Consider the following 7,644-nt stretch of genomic DNA (forward strand, 5'->3'; position numbering starts at 1 on the left):
TTGCATGCAGATTTTGTGAGGCAGCTGTGTCGACAGGACAACTGTTTGACAAAGCTGCATCAAAACCATCCCATCACCAAACCCATTGTGCACCCCTGGCACTTGCCCTGTCCCTGTCACCACCATTTATGGAGGATTTTTGTTTATGCTATTGCTTTCTGATCTGTATTAGTCTTATAATTTATTTCTTCTTAATGAAAAAGTATATATAACATGCAGCATTTGTATAAAAAGGTGTAAACAATTACATTTTTTTAAAAAGATTTTATATATTTGTCAGAGAGAGACAGAGAGAGCGAGCACAAGCAGGGGGAGCTTCAGGCGGGGGAGAAGCAGGCTCCCTGCTAAGCAAGGAAACCGAAGCAGGACTCAATTCCAGGACCTTGAAATCACAACCCAAGCCGAAGGCAGATATCTAACCGACTGACCACCAGAGCATCCCAGTAATTACCTTTGTATGTGCTTATACGTGGACAGTGTATCTCTGGAAGGATCTTTTTTAAATTAGCAATAATCGCGCCTCGGATAAACCTCATTGGCTACGATACTGCCACTGCGCAAAGCTTGGAAGGATCTTTCTTTAAAGGGACAATGATCCCATCTCTGGGATAGGATATAGGGCCCTGGGGATCAAGCACCAGGAGAACCTCACTCCTCACAAGATATCCTTTTGAACTCTGAATTTTTTTTCAAGCATATGCATCTTTTACTTCATCTTTAAAAAGCCTTTTCTGAATTTATTTTTTAGCCGTTCTGGTTTCACAGAAAAAAATAGGCAGAGGGACACCTGGGTGGCTCAGTTGGTTGAGCAGTTGCCTTCGGCTCGGGTCATGATCCCGGCGTCCTGGGATCGAGTCCCACATTGGGCTCTTTGCTCAGCGGGGAGCCTGCTTCTCCCTCTGCCTCTGCCTGCCATTCTGTCTGCCTGTGCTCGCTCTCCCCCCCCCTCTCTGATAAATAAATAAAATCTTTTAAAAAAAAATAGGCAGAAAGTACAGAGAATTTATACATACTCCCTCAACCCTTCACTCTCCATTATTACTATCTTGCACTGGTATGGCACATTCCTTACAACTGACAAGCAAATATTTATAAATTATTAAAGTCTACAGTTTACATTAGGGCTCACTCAATATTGTACATTTGGCTACTATAGGTCCAGCACCTGTTCTCACAAATGGGTACTCTCAGGTAGCCCTACCAGCAATCTCACTTTCTATATGAGGAAGCGACAGCTCAGAGAGGTTCAGTAACTTGCTCAAGGTCACACAGTCCCTAAGCAGTTTATGTCTGCCTCCATCCTAGATTGGCCCATTATCCCACAGCTGTAGTATATCTGAAGCACTAGACCAGCCAGCTTGAAATCACTTGTCTTTAAATTTAATAGGAAAAGAAAAAAAATCTCTTGAAAATGTTTTCAAACGGTGGCTCCATGAACATGAGCCACAACAACTCCTCTTGAGAGGGGAAATAATTTGGCCACTTGAGGTTAAGAAATATGGCCCCACCCTCAATGTCAGGGCTACCAAGTCAGTGAGCTCCCTACTCACTGTGCCCTCCACTTGAGTCATACGAGTATACCAGGGATGGGAAAAGGGAAATTCCACTTGATACCGGAAGTCCTATTTCAGGAATGAGTGACTCAGATACCACTGACAGACTCCCTGCCCAACCAATCAGCCTTGTTAAGGAGGCACATGCTTTCAGAACATGCTTAATGGGACATGGGCTTCTAGAGCTTCTAGATCCTTCCAAGCTTTTTAGCATACGGCCCCAAATCTGCAGACAAAATCTTCAGAAAGCTTTCAGTGATTTAGTTTCCCTGTTGACTTCCTTCCTTCAAAAACCATGAGTTGAGGGCCCACTGGCTACACCAAGGAGAAGGCAGGTGGGACAAACCCAGAGCTAGGTCAGTAATGCAATAAACATAGAATTCGATGAAGAACAAAGAGAAGGGGGGCAGGGCAAGGCGAGGAGGACTTACTAGTATTTTCTGGGACTTTTGTCTTCAGGGAGATTTCTTTTGATGTATACCACAGCTACAATAAAACAAAATCTGCTAAATATGCCTCAAGAACAGCACAAGGCAGATACTATGGGGATTCAAAGTGAACCAAATGATTTGAGAAACTTAGTTACTACACACAATTTGAAAATTATGTGCAGATCTTGGCTTCTAGAGCTGTGGTCTACCCAACTGAAGCACAGACGTCACACAGGAGAACGAAAAACTGTAGACTCCACCCAGACCCACTGAATCAGGATCTTCAATGACTGAAATCCTATTCTGGTGTGTCTGTGAGTCAGGCTTGAGAAGCCCTGGTTTAGAGCCCAGTGGCTCTAAAGCTTGCCTTTAATATGGTTTGGGCTTTTTCTTTTTCTTTTAAGGTAAACAATACTCAGAACTAAACTTCTTGTGTTGTAAGATTGACCTCACCACAACATAATCTTTCAAAATGTGTATTTCTTTTCCTTAAGTGCATCTCGTATTTCCAATTCTTTCTTTATTCAATCTGAGAGGGATGCAGGTGTGTGGGGCTCAAAACAGAAAAGAGAAGGAAACAAAAATAAAAGATCCTCTCTGGGAGGCAGACAGGGCTGGCAAGCTCCCAGTGGATTCAGTTTTAGAAAATAAAGCCTCTGTGCTTGGAGGCGGTCTGAGGCCATCAGTTCTCAGATCTCTATTTCACCTGGCCTGGCAGCTGTCCTGCTGAGCGACCACAGCAGCACCAATGAGTGCCCTTTTGTGCTGATCACATTTTGTAGGAGGATCCAGAAGCATGTGAGAAGTACCTATCAAGTGCTTAACAGGGGCTGCGTGCTCTCAGGTATAGAAAGGCATGGTCAACGATGTGCGGAAATAATTTTAAGAATAGGTAGAAAGCAAGTTGTACCAAAAGAGAGATACAAACCAAAGAGGATGAATGTTCGGATGAGGAAGAGAGAATTCGTGGCTCAGGAAATCCAGGAAGGCTTTGGGAAGGAGGCTGCAGAAGCAGCTAGGCCTTAAATGATGGTTAGGATTTCAAGAGGCAGATACAAAATTAGAGCATTTTAGGAAGAACATCTAGCCCAGAAAAAGGGTGGGGGCACCAAGAGGAAGGGTTTCTCCCAGGAGATAAGAGAATCTGACTGGGACAGGTGAGGCAGCAAGCCTGAAAGGAAGGCCTGGAGTTCGGTCATAGATGGTCCCAAATGCCCAAGTGTGGTAGCAGGAAGTCCCCAAAGATTTCTGAGCAGAGCAATCATATGTCCATATCTGTGCTTTGGAGTTCTTACATACCAGGGCATTCTTCGCAGGCGAGGGACTGAATGGGCAAGCGTAAGAATTTAGGGAAGTCCTGCTGCTTCCTATGAGTCCCAGTTGAAAGTATAGATATTATCCCCTTCTTTCATGTTCTTCCCTCTTCTCTGCTTCCCACCAACAATGCAATCCATAGAGGATCAATATCTCGGTGGTGGCTGGGGCTGGAGTAGAGTCCAGACCCCACAGAGGCTTTCCTGAAGGCTGGGAAGTGGTGTGAGCTCTGTTCCCAGGAAGATAGCCACAGAGCACAGGTGTGTCATGATAAGAATAGTTAAACTGCTGATTTATCCAAGTCTGGGCTGGTGATGATTATCACCCAGCACGTTCACCATCAGAAAGGAGAAGATGACCAGATAAGAAAACCGACTTGAAAACGACCTCTTTTCACCTGTAGTTGTTTCTGGGTACGTGCTGTTCTAAGAACATTCTTCAGTGAACTCAATTCCCCTGAAACAGCTGTTGCTTCTTTCTCCGATCACTCAACTTGGGAATGGGATAGAACTGCAGAGCCGTTTTGCCAATTCCCTCATTTAATGGGGAGGCGGAATGACTTGTCCAACTGCAACCAGCCAAGTTAGAACAGAATCTTTGAAAAATATATAAAATATAAAAGCTGGAGATGGGGGGTCCCTGGCATTCCCCACACACACTTGGAAGTGGGGGTGGGGAGGCTTCCCTGTCGTCCATGTCCACCAGGCTGTTGGGTGTCCAGGAGGGACTGGTTCCAGCCTCAGAGGCCAAGGTCGGCAGTACCCCTGACCACAGAAGCAGGCCAGCTGCCTGACCTGTCCGTGGGCCTGGCCTGGATGTCCCCACCCTAGGCCTGACTCCCATTTTCACTCCTCTTAAAAACAGAAATGTAATAGAATTTTAAACTGTTTAGAAGGGAATTTAACATTAAGAAAATGCAATTTCTTCTGCTTGGCCTACACCAAAATACAAAGAGATTGGTGTGAAATCACTTCCTCAATGAGAACTAAGTGAGACACGCTCAGCTGCTTCCCAGCAGAGGCGAGGAGTTATTCCTCTCTCTCTGAGTCCTTGTGAAGGACCACCACACGTCAGGTCAAGTCCCTGCTGAAGAAGGGTTGAGAGCTTAGGGCTGCTCCAAGACCCCTTCTCCAAGTCACTGCCACAGGCCTTACTGTATCAAAATATCCCCTCAGGCCTTAACTTCCTTGTGCTTTGAGTTAAACTTAGAAAAGAAGAAAAGAGATGACTAGATAAGTAAGACAAGGAACACTGAAAGGTTTTGGCAGATTTCCATTAGACTTGGCTTTTGTTTAATCACCTGTGCTAAAACAGAAGGCACTGGAGCCAGACCTTCCATTTCCAGAACAGTGTCAGTCAACCTGAGGGCAGATCCTTGCTTTGGCTTCTGATTTATCAAAACAAGGTGAGATTCCTAGCCTCAAAACAACCTCATGTTAGAAAACACTGACGCCAGAAAGACTGTGCTTCCTGAGCGTAGGATAAAGATGGACCAGAGAATTGTGTCACCCAGCAGCCAGCTTTATAAGGGAGAATGAGAGCTGGAGAGTAAGAAAGTACTCTTCAGCCTAATACTTAGGTCTGCTGTGCCTAACTGAATATAATGTATTCCACATATGGAATTTAAATTTTTCTAGAAGCCCCATTTTAAAAATCAAAAAGAAACAGAGAAATTAATTTTAATATTTTCACTTAGCACAATGTAATCAAAATAGTATTTCAATATGTTGCCAATATAAAAACGATTAGGGAAAAGTTTAACATTCTATTTTGTCCTAAGTCCTCAAAATCTGGTGTGTATTGTACACTTGGAGCACACCTCATTTCAAACCAGCCACATTTCAAGTGATGGACAACCACATGTTCTGTGTTAAATCCTTCAGAGTTAGAGAATTAAAAATAAATGAAAAAGATAATCTTACAACACCAGTATTCTGAAAAGAGGCTGCCTGCCTCCTGCAAGAAGTGCAACATCGGGGAAGATACCACACCACAGTCTTGACAGGGTTTGTTTCAACTTTTCCCTGACCCTGTGAACTGGATATTATTCTCTCCTTAGTGACAGTAAGGCAGCAGAGTCAGAGTCACACGAGGAAGAAGCGGATATGGGATCCAAGGCTTCCTGACTCCTCATGCTGGCAATGCAGTGTTCTGGAAGAGCCCCGCTTCCAGGAGAAAATTTCTGAGACTCAGAGGTTGCTCAGTCTGGTCCCACACAGATTTCACCCACTTTTTGGAAGACCAATGACATGTCAACGCAACAGAGATCCACATCTGTGCATATTATCCAGGATGGTTTTTAGAAATGTGGGGTTAGAGGGGCACCTGGATGGCTCAGTTGGTTAAGCATCTGCCTTCAGCTCAGGTCATGATGTCAGGGTCCTGGGATCGAGCCCCGTGTCAGTTGGGCTCCCTGTGTAGCGGGGAGTCTCTTTCTGCCTCTCCCTCTCCTTCTGGCCCTCCCCCCAGCTTGTTCTCTCTCTCCCTCTCTCTCTCTCTCACTGTCTCTCTCAAATAAATAAACAAAATTTTTTAAAAATAGAAATGTAGGGTTAGGTGGGAAGGTGGATTCAAGCAGGCTGGCCATGGGCAAACATGTCAGTAGTTTGGAATCCCTCTGGAGCGCCTTCTCCCTTCACCTCTCTCCTGGTTCTTATCCTGGACTCACTCACTGCAGACCCCTCCCAGTTCCTCATGTCCCTGTGGTACATCTGGATGCAGGTTCATTCCCTGCGTGCACTGATCTCTGCTTAAATGACAAGGTGTGCTCCTGTGTCAGACTCAGGTCACCACACAGATGCAATAGCGGCCCTCTGGAGAGAACGCCTAGACCGAAGAGGGCAAATCGGTAGAGCCGATGTTCAGAAGATAGAGAGGGACATTCACATCATGTCCCTTCCCGTCTACTGGTCCAGGTCAGTAAGGTTCTGGAAATGAAGGCTCCATTCAAACCTAAACAACAAACAGGGCATTTCCCATTTCATCCAAATAGTTCCCAAGCCCAGGTAAGTCCTGTTTACTATAATCAGTTCTGTTGCAGGCTTAATTAGAGATAGGATCCCCGGGGTACCTGGGGGGCTCAGTGGGTTAAAACCTCTGCTTTCCGCTTAGGTCATGATCCCGGGGTCCTCGGATGGAGTCCTGCATTGGACTCTCTGCTTCAGCAGGGAGCCTGCGTCCCCCTCTCTCTCTCTGCCTGCCTCTCTGCCTGTTTGTGATCTCTGTCTGTCAAACAAATAAATAAAATCTTAAAAAAAAGAAAAAAAGGTAGGATCCCCCAGGTGGCAGGATCACAGGACATGCTGCTACAGACAGAGTAAGGTTCTGTCCACTTATCTCCTGTCCACCTCCCTGCTACTCCCCACCCCCTGCCTCGCCCCCAACACAAACACTCTACAAGCCAACCCTGGTCAAGGAGCTGGCCCCTTGACCTACCTGCCAAGTCTTGTTCTGCCCATGAACTCTGGGCTAAGATATCAATGAGGGGAAGCAGGAAGGATTCTCTCTGGGAGGTCCCTGTCTCTCCCTCCTCCCCATCACCCTTTGTCTCTGCACGTGCACACAGCCTGGGCCCAGCACAAAGGCATCCCTCACTGAGGTCCTTTGCCTTCAAAGAATTCTCTGAACAAGGGACAGCCTGCGCTCACCGGAGTGCAAACATCGCTCTGCTCTCTGCTCCCTGAAAGGCCATATGGAAACTCCCCTGTTTGTTGGCCCACATCTGACAGAGCAAAGGGCTTTTATCTCAGAAGGAAAGAGCCCAGTTCTGGGCAGCAACCACGCCCCTAAGCACACACAAAGTCAAAAAGACATTTGTCCCAAAGGCCTGTCACAGAGAAGTTTTGTGTGTGCGCGTGTTTTTTAAAAGCATTTTCTCTTCCCGCCAAAACGTCTGTACCGGCAGCAGCCGCAGCAGCAGGTCCTTGGAGAGCCTGCCATCTGACCTGCTCGGCAAGTCCCTAATTGCGTCCCATCTGGTGTCTGGCACACACAAAGGCCACCGGCCCAGCTCCGCCCCCAGCCTTTCTCCTGGATGTTTTGCGCGTCCGTGCAGCCTGCGCTGGGCCGCCCCCCTGCCACGCCCGACGGGGCGCACTGCTAGCGGGCGCCAGGCCCAGGGGCCTCCCAGGAGCTCAGACCTGGCGCACAGCTCTGGGGAGGAGGACAAAGGCCGCGCCTGGGGCGGAGGGCCTGCGCTTTGGGGCGGGCACTGTGCACTTTTCGTCAGCCAAGGCCTGACAGGTGACGACGGTGGACTGTCTCTCAGCCAGAGAAAGTGGACGGACCAGCCCTAGGACCCCAAGGAGCTTTGGCAGTATGCATGAAAATGCGCTTGCGTCTGACTC

The 7,644-nt window shown here is 47.1% G+C and overlaps 1 non-coding gene across 1 annotated transcript; it reads right to left on the reverse strand.

The window, feature by feature from the left end:
* Positions 1 to 425: 425 nt before the first annotated feature.
* Positions 426 to 565, reverse strand: LOC132014649 (U4 spliceosomal RNA). The gene has a single exon (XR_009403332.1). It is a non-coding gene; the product is annotated as a U4 spliceosomal RNA (small nuclear RNA).
* Between the last annotated feature and the right edge of the window lie 7,079 nt (positions 566 to 7,644).

Source organism: Mustela nigripes, chromosome 3, assembly GCF_022355385.1.
Source record: "Mustela nigripes isolate SB6536 chromosome 3, MUSNIG.SB6536, whole genome shotgun sequence".
Classification (NCBI taxonomy): domain Eukaryota; kingdom Metazoa; phylum Chordata; class Mammalia; order Carnivora; family Mustelidae; genus Mustela; species Mustela nigripes.